This window comes from Scyliorhinus torazame, chromosome 13 (genome assembly GCF_047496885.1).
Source record: "Scyliorhinus torazame isolate Kashiwa2021f chromosome 13, sScyTor2.1, whole genome shotgun sequence".
NCBI classification, from domain to species: Eukaryota; Metazoa; Chordata; class Chondrichthyes; order Carcharhiniformes; family Scyliorhinidae; genus Scyliorhinus; species Scyliorhinus torazame.
The window spans coordinates 182,870,057-182,882,348 of record NC_092719.1 but is presented as its reverse complement, the minus strand read 5'-3'; the positions used below and the strand labels follow the sequence as shown (position 1 = coordinate 182,882,348).

The following is a 12,292-nucleotide window of genomic DNA, read 5'->3' as shown; positions in this document are numbered from 1 at the left end:
GGACCTCCCAGAGGAAAGCCACACAGACACGGGGAGAATTTGCAGACTCCGCACAGACAGTGACCCCAGCCGGGAATCGAACCTGGGACCCTGGAGCTGTGAAGTGACAGTGCTACCCACTGTGTTACCATGCCGCCCAGTGATCTTGGCACCGTTAATTTATGTACACCTCAACCACGTCTCTGTGATGGCAACAACATCATAACTCCATGTATCAATACCGGCCCTTAGTTCATCTGTCTTACCTATGATACTCCCGAGAATTAAAGTAGAAGCCATCCAGTCTCGCCTTACTCCCTTGAAACTCACATGCTGTGCCCCTACTGCATGAACACTCTATGTCCTCTCCCCTGCCGAACTAGTTTAAATCCCTCCCAACAGAGGAGGCAACATGGGGCTCTGCTGGCTCTCCAGCCAGTGGCAGTGACCTCTGTTGCCTGTATTAAATAGCGCCCTTTAAAATTACACCGTTCCTGTTCTCCATTAGAAGTAAATGACCTAACATGGTATAGCAAGCAATGAATCCTTGACTAATTTATATACTTGTGCTCCCCTGACGCTTGGTGAGACAAAGGACCTCTCTCTAGGGTATTGTCAAGTGCTTGGGGTGAAGTTGGGCTGCAGATCATATTAATAGGTGTAGAATAATTCAATGTGTCTTCCTTTGTGAAGTTTATCACCCAGAGGCATTGTTCTTGTGTTAAATAACGATTAGAGTGCCTTAATCTGCACAACCTGATGTGGGGTAAGTGGGAGTTTGGTGTCGGGGGGGTGGGGGGGGGTTCCTACACTTCCTGTACTGCCTGATTTAAATCGGCATAGTGAAATGGGAATGATAGAAGATAAGGGGTGGGATTCTCCGTAGCCCGACGCCGAAATCAAGAACGGCGATCGGGCGGAGAATGGTTCCTGACACCGAAATCGGAGCAGGTATGGTTTGACACCGGTTCGCAATTCTCTGCACCTTTCAAATCTGCAGTCTCAACCCCATCGGAGCGCCATGAGCCGGCCCACCCGCGATGCTCTGCCTTCAATGGGCCGAGTTCCCGACGGCGCGGGCCACGTGTGATCCCAGCAGTCGGGAGCCTGGCGTGCCGGTGTGCGGACAGTGTCGAGCGGCGCCACACTCGGCCGAGATCCATGCCGCTGGCTGGGGGGCTTCTGCTAGGGCTGGGGGGGCGGGGGGGGCAGGAGGTGGACCTGTGCGTGCATGCGGGGTGTAGGCGTGCCCGGCTGCAGCTTGTCAGCCCTGCACATATGCAGCCTGGGACCCGGCCATTTCCCGCAAGTTCCGTGGGTGTTTCTCGCGGCGCCGGTGCTAGCCCCTCACCGATACCAGAATCGGTGAGGGTTTCGCGCCGACTTTCCCGTTGTGAAACACCACGGATCCTTTGTTGGTGCCGGCACTTACCCTCATAAACGGAGAATCCAGCCCAAGATATAACATTGTCATACTGTAACTTTATAGTGGCATTTTTGTGATAGGGCAGAAGTGACGGAGAAAATTGGGCAGATGAAAGGTGGGTGAAGATCCAGAAAACCCCACACCCTCCTTGAATACCCGGAAATAGTAAGGCATAACTCAGAAAATGTAGGATTCTCTGTCTGTTTTTAATAAAAGTTAGCACAATTTTGCTTGTATCCTCTACAGGATTTAGAATGTGTGAGGATATATGCTAACTAGGATTACGATTTGTACCATAGCCAGACAGATGGTAACAATTGGAGATTTTTATTTTGACTTAATAATTACCTTTTCCTTCATACTTTACATAAGGTTAAATGAATTACATTGCCAAGAGAGTGCTGCGTTATCTCAAATTTCCCCTTTGTTAGTGATTGGATTGCCCATTGTAAATTTTGAAGGCCGATCTTTGTTCTGAATGGTTAACCAATGATAAACAGCTTGAGGCTGCCTACACTTAGTTAAGTGCCCTAACACATCAGCATACGTAGGGGCGGAATTCTCCATTTGAGAGACAAAGGGGTGGATTCTCCGTTTGGGAACCTATGGGCGGGATTCTCCCAGTGATGCTGGAACCGCGAACCGCAATTGGGCAGAGAATCGGGCATCAGCCAAAAATCGAGGTCGGCGCCAGGCGCCCAACGGAAGGCCATTCTCCGGCATCTCGATGGCGAGTTGGATGTGTTCCACGTCCTGCACTCGCACGGGCATGCGCGGTTCACCTGTGGTATTTGAAAAGGGGGACCGGGTGCCGTGGCTTCTGAGGGTGAGAGAGGCTGTAAGGAAAGTTTCCAAAGGCGCAATCGTGGGCTGCCAGTTGTGCCACTGGCTAGGAGGGGGCATCTGCCAGGGCTGGGAGGAGTAACAGGGGTGGGGGGGGGGGGGGTGGCGACCGGCGATGCGCCGCGGGGTTGGGGTGACCCTGGAACTGAGGTGGTCGGGCAAGGCTCACATTGCCGTAGCCTGCAAGGCAGCCATCTGGCTGCATACTCCACTGACTGTCCAATGTACCCCATAAATGTACGGAGGGTCACCGGGGGTATGGGGTGACTCACATGCAGTAGGGACGTTACAACACATTGGGGGCTCACTTGGTTATCCCATGCCAACTTCTATCTCTACAACTGCCGCTCTCCCACTCCACCAGACAGATCCAACACCCTCTGCTCTGCAACAGAGAGGGACCACAGGTCTGGTGGACCCCTTACGGTCTTTACTCCCTCCCGCCTTCTCTTGGGGGGGGAACACAATGCAGTGGGAGACACTCGGATGCGGGCAGCACAGGGGGTCTACAACTGGTAGCCTGTGTGTGTGGGGCACCCGACCATGGCGTGCGGTACCGGTGTTGGTATGTGGTGCAGGATTGGGTGTGTGGGGTGCAGCAACCCTCTGGGGGTGGGGTGAGGAGTGTGAGGTGGGTGTGTGTGGGACGGGTGCGGTGCTAGGGGCACGGAGGTGGTGACTCACCAAGTCCCGCCTGGGGGGGATGCCCATCCTCACCCAGCATTGCCTGCCGGTCCGCCTGGTGGGGGCTGAATAGGATGGGGGGGGGGGTGGGGGGGGGCTGGGGCCAGAGGCACGGAGGCGCCCTGAGGAGCTCCTGCAACTTTTTCCCTGTCCTTGCTGGGTGGCCCACGGCACTGATTACCTCTGCCAGCTGCACCCAGGCCAGATTACCGTTGGCAGGTGGCAGCCTTCTTCACATCCCTTGGAACAGGGTGTCCCACCTCTCCTCCACAGCATTGAGCAGTACCTCGAGGTGAGTCAGCTCTTTGTGGTGCCATCTTCTTGGCTGGAATGAGGGTGAGTGTGGAGTGGAGTGTTTGTATGCAGCTCCAGCTTGTCAGGCTCTCCGCTGCCAATCCCGACCGCAGTGAAACCCATTCCGGCGTCAGTTGGAATTGCACGAGTTGCACGTGGCGTGAATGTTGGCCCATTAGGCTGTCCCGAATTGCTCCAGGACTAGTGCTGTCATCAGGACCATGGAACATTCTCCATTCAATCCCGGCGTCACCGAGTTACATGGGGGGGTCTGCAGCTGGTGGCATGTGTGTGCAAGGCACCTGGCCAAAGAGGACAATACAGGCGTTGGGGTTTGGTGCAGGGTGGGTTGTGAGGGGGATACAGGCAGGTGGGATTTGTTTGGCCTCTAGGTGAGTGGGGAGATAATGTGAGGAATGAGGGACAGGAGTGATGTCAGGGAAACAGAGGTGGAGACTCACCCGAGCTGCCCCAAGGAGGTCATTCATCTTCTTTCTGCACTGCTTGCCAGTCTGACTGGTGAAGCTGGCAGCATTGACCTCTGCTACCTTCTCCCAGGCCCGGTTAACGATCGCGGGCTGGAGCCTCCTGCCCACCCTGGGGAAGAGGGCGCCCGCCTCTCCTCCATCACGTCCAGCGTCCTCTCAAGGTCCAGGCCCAGGAATCGGGGCGGTTGCCTCCTTGCTGTCATCTTGCTGTCAATAGGGGCAGCACGGTAGCATTGTGGATCGCATAATTGCTTCACAGCTCCAGGGTCCCAGGTTCGATTCCGGCTTGGGTCACTGTCTGTGCGGAGTCTGCACAACCCGTGTGTGCGTGGGTTTCCTCCGGGTGCTCCGGTTTCCTCCCTCAGTCCAAAGATGTGCAGGTTAGGTGGATTGGCCATGATAAATTGCCCTAAGTGTCCAAAATTTCCCTTAGTGTTTGGTGGGGTTACTGGGTTAGGTGGGGTAACTGGGTTATAGAGATAGGGTGGAGGTGTGGACCTTGGGTAAGGTGCTCTTTCCAAGAGCCGGTGCAGACTCGATGGGCTGAATGGCCTCCTTCTGCACTGTAAATTCTATGAATCTATGAATCTTCTTGGCTGGAATGAGAGTGCGTGGGGAGTGGAGTGCCTCTAAGCAGCTCTAGCTTGTCAAGTTCTCCAGCACCAATTCCGGATCCAGCAAAACAGACGCTGGTGGGAATGAGAATTGCTGTAGATTCACATGGGCAGAGTGCTAATTCATTAGCATATTCTGAATTGCTCCACAAATAGCGTCCCCAACAGGAACACAAACCGCATGCATTTCAAAAACAGCTTCTTTCCTGCTGTTACCAGATTCCTAAACGACTTTCTTGTGAACTGATCTGATCTCTTCACACATCTTCTCTACTGAGTAATACTAAACTCCTGATGCCAGTGTCTATGTATTTACATTGTGTACCTTGTGTTGCCATATGTTTTTTTTCCATGTACAGAATGATCTGTCTGAACTGTACACAGAACAATACTTTTCACTGTCCCTCGGTACACGTGACAATGAGCAAATCCAATCCAATTCAGTCCCGGCATCAACATTTAGGGCACGATCTAACTAAATGGCAACAAAGTCCCATGACGAGCGGGTTTAGCCGGGTGTTTCCTGGCGCTCGCAGCGGCGAGAAACACCATGCTATCTATTGGAACTCAGGTTCTATTTGGGGCCTCTTAGGGGAACATCCCACCAAGGCCGCACTTACCGGGAGACCCTGCAGCTCTAGTCCGGGATGGCACTGATTTCCCGTCACAGCTGTACCCAACACCCTCCACCATCCCAGAGACACTCACCTCGCTGGGGCACTTTAGTAAAGAGGCTCCTGAGACACCCTCTTATGCGCACCACACAAATGCTCCGATACATCAGGTGGAGGTGGGAACATCCGAGGGGGCGGATGGTCAGAGGCAGCTAACCCCAGGGTCTAGCTGCCATCCAGACGGGTCCCGGGCTTCTGGATCGGACAATCCCATCGATTGTGGAGATGCAGTCGCAGAGCCAGGGACGACACCGCATGGGTGGCGTTCGCAGTGGAGGCATTGGGTGTGAGGGTTTTGGCTAGAAGAACATAAGAACGTAAGAACTAGGAGCAGGATTAGGCCATCTGGCCCCTCGAGCCTGCTCCGCCATTCAATGAGATCATGGCTGATCTTTTGTGGACTCAGCTCCACTTTCCGGCCCGAACACCATAACCCTTAATCCCTTAATTCTTAAAAAAACTATCTATCTTTATCTTAAAAACATTTAATGAAGGAGCCTCTACTGCTTCACTGGGCAAGGAATTCCATAGATTCACAACCCTTTGGGTGAAGAAGTTCCTCCTAAACTCAGTCCTAAATCTTCTTCCCCTTTTTGTGAGGCTATGCCCCCTAGTCCTGCTTTCACCCGCCAGTGGAAACAACCTGCCCGCATCTATCCTATCTATTCCCTTCATAATTTTATATGTTTCTATAAGATCCCCCCTCATCCTTCTAAATTCCAATGAGTACAGTCCCAGTCTACTCAACCTCTCCTCATAATCCAACCCCTTCAGCTCTGGGATTAACCGAGTGAATCTCCTCTGCACACCCCCCCAGTGCCAGTACATCCTTTCTCAAGTAAGGAGACCAAAACTGAACACAATACTCCAGGTGTGGCCTCACTAACACCTTATACAATTGCAGCATAACCTCCCTGGTCTTAAACTCCATCCCTCTAGCAATGAAGGACAAAATTCAATTTGCCTTCTTAATCACCTGTAAACCAACTTTTGCGACTCATGCACACCCAGGTCTCTTTGCACAGCAGCATGTTTTAATATTTTATCATTAAAATAATAATCCTTTTTGCTGTTATTTGTTAAATGGATAACCTCACATTTGTCAACATTGTATTCCATCTGCCAAACCCTAGCCCATTCACTTAGCCTATCCAAATCCCTCTGCAGACTTCCAGTATCCTCTGCACGTTTTGCTTTACCACTCATCTTAGTGTCGTTTGCAAACTTGGACACATTGCCCTTGGTCCCCAACTCCAAATCATCTATATAAATTGTGAACAATTGTGGGCCCAACACTGATCCCTGATAAGGAAATTATACTGAGAAGTTAAAAACAATTCAAAGCCAAATTATGAGTTCATTTAATGAGTTCATATAATTTACAGTGCAGAAGGAGGCCATTCAGCCCATCGAGTCTGTATCAGCTCTTGGAAAGAGCACCCTACCCAAGCCCACACCACCCTATCCCCATAACCCAGTAACCCCATTCAACCTACACTAAGGGCAATTTTTGGACACTAAGGGCAATTCAGCATGGCCAATCCACCTAACCTGCACATTTTTGGACAGTGGGAGGAAACCGGAGCACCCGGAGGAAACCCACGCACACACGGGGAGAACGTGCAGACTCCGCACAGACAGTGACCCAGCCGGGAATCGAACCTGAGACCCTGGAGCTGTGAAGCAATTGCGCTAACCACTATGCTACCGTGCTGCCCCAATAAGGGGGGGACACACATGGGAGCAGAGTCCGCAGTGCCAACCAGGGCACCATGTATCTCATTGGACCTGGCTGGGCACAGGGGTATGCACCATGCTAACATATCAGCCTCTCACCCCTGGACTTTGGAATTATTCTCGGAGGGTATTTAATGGAATGTTTTAAGGGCTGCAATACCCTCCATTTTAATTTGGTCCTTCACTAGGTGGCCACCTTTGAAGTAGTCCTGTCCTGTTTCCACGAGGCCTGCAAACTCACTTCAATGAGGGCTCCTCAGTGTGGTTATACTGTTGTGTGGTGAGAAGGGGTGAGGGGAATCTAGTAAGTGCGCCCCAGTTCCACAACTATTTTGAATTGACGCAGATGATTTGGATTCGGAAACTCAACACAAACTGGTCAAATTTTCAAATGAAATTTGAAGATATGGTTTAGAAAGTATAGAATAAATTGTATGTTGGCAGAATGATAGCCAATGAAATATAATGCAGAGAAATGTGAAGTGTCACAGATAAAAAGGAAAATAGATGAGATGCAAGAGCTAATAATTAAGTTGAAAATGGCCGAGGAGTCTTCAGATGAATTGATATTAAATATGTCCAATAAACCGGCTGGTGTGGTGATGTAATGGTTAGTACTGCTGTCTCATGGCACCGAGGACGCGGGTTCAATCCCGGCCCCGGGTCACTGTCCGTGTGGGGTTTGCACATTCTCCCCGTGTCTGCGTGGGTTTCACCCCCATAACCCAAAAAGATGTGCAGGGAAGGTCAACTGGCCATCCTAAATTGCCCCTTAATTGAAAAAAAGAATTGGGTACTCTAAATTTATTTTTTAAAATATGTGCAACAAATGCAGAACACCAATGAAGAAAGCCAATACAATGTTTGTTGGTATAGGTAATGTCGTGTTGGGTGTTCCGATACACAAACGAACCAACACGGTTGTAGATGGTACAACTCTGTTTTATTATTCTGTACAATAATAACTATTAACTTCTGGCTGTGGTTCGTACTTCACCAGTTAACCTGTGGACCAAGCCCTAGCACTATCTTAGTGAGGCACTCAGCACATGGTGTATGTCTGAGTGGCACGCTGTGAGCTCTGTGCTCTGAGCTATCTCCTGGTAGAATGAGCGGGAACTGTGATGTTCCCTGTTTCATAGCACGTGTGCTCTCACTGGTGATTGGCTGTGATATTGTGTGTGTATTGGTTGGTCCAACTACCTGTCCATCAGTGTGTGTGTTAATGTGATATGTTAATGTGGATATCATGACAGGTAATACATCAGAGGCAGTGATCAAAATATATAACAAAGTGCTCTGTGAAGATTGCACCTTGAATACTTAATCCAACTCAGGTTGCCAACAAATAAGAGATTTGGGAGTATTGCAGAAAAGAGCTAGGATGCTGATCCCAGGATAGGTGGATTGGCCATTCTAAATTGCCCATGGTCTAGGTACCTGTATGATACAGCATACCTTTGACATCCTGTAGGATTGCTACACATTTAATGGGCACAATGGTGGAGAAAGGTGACTGGTCTAGTACTGACACATATTTTAATTCCCAGTATATTTTTTTCACTTTTACAACTGGCCTAATGAGGATAATTTTAATGCTTTTGATTGGCGAGCCCAATTTTAAATCTGTTTAGTTGAATTGGTTTTGAGTGAGTTAAAACCTCGTCCGGTGAATGGGCAGTTACAATGACTTACTTGCCAATGTTCCATCTGAACTTTGCCAATGTTCCACCTGGATTTTGCCTGTGTAACCAAGGCACCTGTCTGAAACCGAGATTTCATCTGTAAATGTGCCGATCGGTGTCCGATGATGTCATTGAGCCCTGGCTGCAGTTTTAGCTTTGGCCTTAGTGGGGAAGTCTCTGCAACTTTCCTGTCAGATGACAACATCGAGAGGAAGGTCAGGAGAAGCCAACTGAGGTAAGTTCTATTTTTTCACTTTCCTTGAGGTCCCAGGAGGAGCAGGAATACTCCTGCGGGCTGCACAAGGGAAATTTAAACCTCTCCTGGCCTTTGATCCTTTAAACACCCCTCCCTGTGATATCAGTTACTGCCAGCAAGCTTCCATCCACTCGTGCTGGTTCCTGGCTCGCTGCTTTCTGATCATCAGGCCACATGTCACTTGCTTTTTCCCACCTGTTTTGGGGAGGGTCCTGCGTGAGGCACGCAGGTGAAGGCCAAGGACTTAAAACCTGTGAAAACTGGTGCGTTTGATGCTTGCCAGGCCCCCTAGTTTCCAGCTAAAATTCCACTGATGATATTGCCTCCAAATCTGTACCACTGAACGAAGAATAAAATGAATGCAGTGGAGCAAAAGAAGTCCTGTAACTTCCAGGGCTACGGACTAAATGCTGAAAGTGGAATTAGGATGGAGGGCTTTTTTTTGGGCCAGTGCAGACATGATGGGCAGAGAGGCCATCCTCTGCTGTAAAATGTTCTAAATAGCTAAAAAAAGGAGGAATGTACAAGGATGTGGGAAGAGGGAGGAGAAGTGGCAGAATGTAAATTGCTCCTTAGGAGACTGAATGGGCCAATTGGCCTTCTCCTGTGCAGAATAGATCCTATGACTCGAAGTAGTAGTTTTAAATGTTAATTGCCTTGGAGAAGTTGCTGATATGGCATATCACAGAAAATATTTTAAAGTTTGACATTTATACTGTAGTGAGATGTTAGGATAGTATTTATTTTGGGGAGATGATGGCATGACGGTAATGTCACTGGACTAGTAATCCAGAGTTCCAGGATCGTACTCTGCAGACATGGGTTCAAAACCCACCATGGCAGCTGGTGGAATTTAAATACAATTGATTGTCATGATATTCAAACACACACATCATGATAGACACACCAACAGACAAATCAGAACACACAACACCACAACCAATGACAGAAAGATATAAAAGCACAGACACGACCCCCGGTGGTCAGTATTAGCTGCAGAGGAGAACCAGGACACATCTATTGCCAAACACACTTAGGGAGACAGCACGTGCAGAGTATCCAGAACGAACTGTATTATAAGAGTTATAATAAAATAGAGTTGTACCACATACAACTGTGTTGGCTCATCTGTGCACCAGAGCACCCAACACCACATGGTACAGGAGTGGATCGATACCTGCCGGCATACCTCAGTGTACACAGACAACCAGCAGTGCCCAGGCATGATGTACGAGCTCCCGGTTCCGCAGCCGCTCCAGTGCCACGGCGACCTCCGCGAAAACTGGCGGCGATTCCGGCAAATGTTCGAATTGTTCCTGGTGGCAGCTGAACTCAAAGACCTGGATGATAGGGAAAAAATTGAATTTCTCCTCACCATTGCCGGTGCAAGGGCAAGAGAAATATTCAGAAGGTTCAGGTTCTTCAGGAGGCAGCAAAGGTACGATTACCAGGCAGTCCTGGGCAAATTCTCCAAGTACTGTGAAGAAAACGCAATCCAATCGGCACATAAAGGTAAGAAAAGCTGCAGTACTCACCTCGTGGCTGGGATCCCGGAGCCCGAATTCCCAGAGGCCGAAATCCCGGGCCTGAGAGAAGGCTGGGTCGAGGTCGGCGGCCATCTTGCTAAAGGTATAACGCTAGCACAGTTGCGCGAGAAGTGCGCAGAACCGGAAGTTTCGTTTGCGCATGCGCGAGATGATGCGCATGCGCAGTCAAGAAAATGGCCATCGGTAAAGGAACAGCGATCTGAGCATGCGCAGTCGCTTCCTACGTGCTACATACCGAGCGTCAGGATGTCAGAGGCCCCAGACTGCACCAATTTAAAGGGGAAACGTCCCAAATCCAATTTAAAAGGGAAACGTCCCAAATCAAAAAAACAAAAATCTGTTAAAGCTGTAAAACAACCTTCCCTCACCTGGAATGACAGCACAGTGCCGCAAATTGACCCAGGAGATGAATTTGACCTCCGAAGAACCCTCCGACAAGCAGTTACCTACGCACAAGCCGATGATTCCGACCTTGAATACTTCGATGACGATCTTTACAGTGTTTCCGGACCTCGCGAGCCCAATGATAGCTCCGTGGTCCTATATGACTATGACTCGGACGAACCTTTCGTGTTGCACATTGGAGGCCCCCACATTGAATCCGACGCAGATGCGGATTCATTTTTCGGATTTGAGGATCTTCAATCCAGCAGATATGACGTTCCAACTTATCAGTACCGGATGATGCTGCAGCCTGACATTAACAGACAGGGAGCGGTGCAAGCACACGGAGAGTGCCCTGCTGCCACACAGAGCGTGGTCCACGTCCCGCTCAACGTTCCCGACTCTATGAAAGAAGACATGCAAGACTCCAGAGTGCAGTCCTCGCATGAACCAGAAGTGACTCCAGTGTCACAAGCTTCCACAGCAAGCTCGTGGACAGACTCCACAATTGCAGAAATGCAAGACTCCAGAGCGCAGTCCTTGCACGAACAAGAAGTGACTCCAGTGTCACAAGCCTCCACAGAGAGCTCGTGGACAGCCTCCACGATAGAAGCAACGCAAGACTCCAGAGCGCAGTCCTTGCACGAACAAGAAGTGACTCCAGTGTCACAAGCCTCCACAGAGAGCTCGTGGACAGCCTCCACGATAGAAGCAACGCAAGACTCCAGAACGCAGTCCTTGCACGAACAAGAAGTGACTCCAGTGTCACAAGCCTCCACAGAGAGCTCGTGGACGGACTCCACGATGGAAGGAACGCAAGACTCCAGAGCGCAGTCCTTGCAGGAACAAGACCATGAGGGTCTAGCAACCTCTCCTGACCAACCAGCGGCAGACGATGCAAGTCTGCCATGCTCACGTGAACAGCAAGAAGGCTATAACAGCCTACCATGCTCCACTACACAGCAGCATGAACATGACGGTCTCTCATGCTACAATGAAGGGCACAGCGCTGAAGACTGTTCAAGCCCAACTGAAGACAAGCCAAAGGAATCGCCTCGTCCAAGCCCGAAGAAAAAAGGTTTATGCGCTGACCTTCAGGATCATTATAGCCGAACAGAGATTAATAATGCTGCACGGCCACAGAAGGATGCTGAGGATTTGCTAACGAAATTAATTGAATGTTTAACTTGCAAGGAGCAGACTGAGAATTGCCAGTGTTTTAGTACGGATCGAAAAAATGGACAAGACATTGATCCTCAGGTAATGGAAATAACACAACCTGAATCATATCTACAGCAGGGACAAATGTCTCCCTTCAACACAACACCGCAAAATCCCAACTTCGGAGACCAGCAGTTAGTCAGTAATGACTCTTCAAACCTTGAGGGGAACATTAATTGCATTGAACCTATACACGCTCCACTGATTATTGAGCAGAACATTGGAGCAAGAATCCTGAGGACACCGACATCGAGTAGCCAGATAACGAATTTAAAACCCACAGCAGTGTCAAGTGAACCAAGTGTGCTTTCCACTAATGGTGAAGATGCAGATAAGGTCGACCCGATTATCCATTGTACCACACTAACCCCAATGATTAAGCAGTTATGTATGGGGAGTATAAGGTGGGCAATTGAGAACAGTAAAAGAGAGACTGTGACCATGCCAGTCCCAGCAAAAT

At 49.7% G+C, this 12,292-nt stretch overlaps 1 protein-coding gene across 4 annotated transcripts in view; it reads left to right on the top strand.

Annotated features, from left to right (window-relative positions):
* The window catches only part of fbln2 (fibulin 2), a 288,042-nt gene that overhangs the window by 183,733 nt on the left and 92,017 nt on the right, over nucleotides 1–12,292 (top strand). The window lies entirely within an intron of this gene.